The sequence below is a fragment of the Amblyomma maculatum genome, chromosome 8 (assembly GCF_055883805.1).
Source record: "Amblyomma maculatum isolate TAMU_Amacu chromosome 8, ASM5588380v1, whole genome shotgun sequence".
Lineage (NCBI taxonomy): Eukaryota > Metazoa > Arthropoda > Arachnida > Ixodida > Ixodidae > Amblyomma > Amblyomma maculatum.
In genome coordinates this window covers 63,797,057-63,799,078 of record NC_139351.1, presented here as the reverse complement: position 1 = coordinate 63,799,078, position 2,022 = coordinate 63,797,057, and positions in this window count along the sequence as shown.

Below are 2,022 nucleotides of genomic sequence, written 5' to 3'. Positions count from 1 at the left end.
TATTAATAACAGCATTATTTGCACGCACTCCCTTAGCGTACTGACAGCCCATCACTCCAGTAATGCAGTCACACCGCTGCTCGAAAACATCATACAGAACATAGCGACAGGGAGTGCACAGCGAATAAACATCATATTCTGTAAGATCCTGTCATCTCGGAATCTAAAGAAACGAGAGAGCAGATGTACGTGCGGCTCAAGCTAAAAATAAATAAATGTACATTTAAATGTTGCTTGATATTGGCACGTTGTAAACAGAGAGATAAATTGCAATTTCCTTGTAAAAATGCAATAAATATCAAAGTTTACTTGATAAAGCCATTTTTGGAAGAATGAAAATCAAGTACTCACCAGGAAGTTTGTATGCCGCCTTCGTATATGCCACACAAATCTCACTCATAACTTTCTACTTATAAAACAAGACAAACCCATGTGTGATGCTTGTAGTGATGTCCTCACTGTAAAACCATGTCTTGTACTGGTGTAAATATTTGAAACACTAAGTAGAAAACATTTCACGAAGTTCTACAACGAACACCTTACGCTACACCCCGAATTGGGTTTAGGTGCTATCTGCATCCTTAGTTTTTGAAAGAAGCTCACTTCATACACGGACTATAGCTGAAAACAAACAATCTATAAATACACCAAACCGGTACTCACCTTGCGGTTGGCGCATGAGAGCCTCAGTTGCTTATGCTCCTCTAACTTGAACACAGTACAACGGAACGCATGTGTCACTTTGTTAAAAATGTTTTATTTACAGCGAAGGTACCTCTGTCGGTGGGGTTGCTGCTATTGAACTCTTCTTCACTGCAGAAATCCAAGCTGCAGCAGTGAGAAATGGAGACGAGAGCGTAGACGAGGTGCTGTATCTTCCAAAAGAAACTTCTGGGTAAATATACACGATTTTAGTTTCGATGCCTTGGCGCAGCCATCGTAGTTTGATGGTGGCGCCCCGTATGAGCCAAACTGGGAAAGTCCGCTCAGTCTTTTCTTGACGCCATCTATGGCTGTGCTGTGCGTGTTGATGCTAGTAGTGAGCCCAATTAAGTGTTAAATTCAGTACTACGTACGCCTGTAAATGTCTTTGTCGCCTATGGTATTGTACCAGCATAACAATATCTGGTGCCTTCACTCTGTGTTCCGGTCTTTCTTTCCTTACTAGCCGAGACAACTGCCATGTTTCTGTCGCACTGGGGGAACAGCCTGCAGGTTACTGAGACAGCCGGTGACTTCAAGGGCTCCAACCTGAATGCTTTTCCACTAACGGACTTTATTAAATGCTGGAATGAAGCCACAACTTTGCAGGTGGCTCACTCCAAGGTACCCGTATCTATTATCATCCAGCAACCCCGACTGTTCGCAAGCAGGTTACCGAGACAGCCGTTGACTTCAAGGGCTCCAACCTGAACGCTTTTCCACCAACGGACCTTAATAAATGCTGGAATGAAGCCACAACTTTGAAGGTGGCTCACTCCAAGGTACCCGTATCTATTATCATCCAGCAACCCCGACTGTTCACATTTCTAAACGCCACCCTGCGACAAGAACCGGGAGACTGACTAGACCAGTATCAACGAGGACTGCTTTCGACAATTGGGATCACGCATTGAAGCTCCAAAACGTGCCCTTTACTCACGATGGGGTAGCTCGAACCAGGGGGAAAACTGTGAGCTCTTAGTAACGACGTGAAGGGAATTAAGTAAAGTGGCCACATCATAAATAGAAAGTGCCAAACTACTACTTCAGTTCAATGTCCAGCTCCCAACCAATTCGTCCCCGGCTATATTGAAGAAAAGCTTCTCCTCGGTCGGCTCCACCCCGAATGTGACCGAAGAGGTGAAAGTCAAATTTTTAATGCGGGGCGTCAAAGGTTTGCGTTTTCTCGGCCTTGACGAAGAGTAGTAGAAAATAGTGACCAAATTTGAAATGAAAGCGTTCACAATCTATGAAAAAATGAACGCCCGGATGCTGCAGTTGAACGGACCACTTGAAGCAGTGAGCGCAAGCCCAAACAAC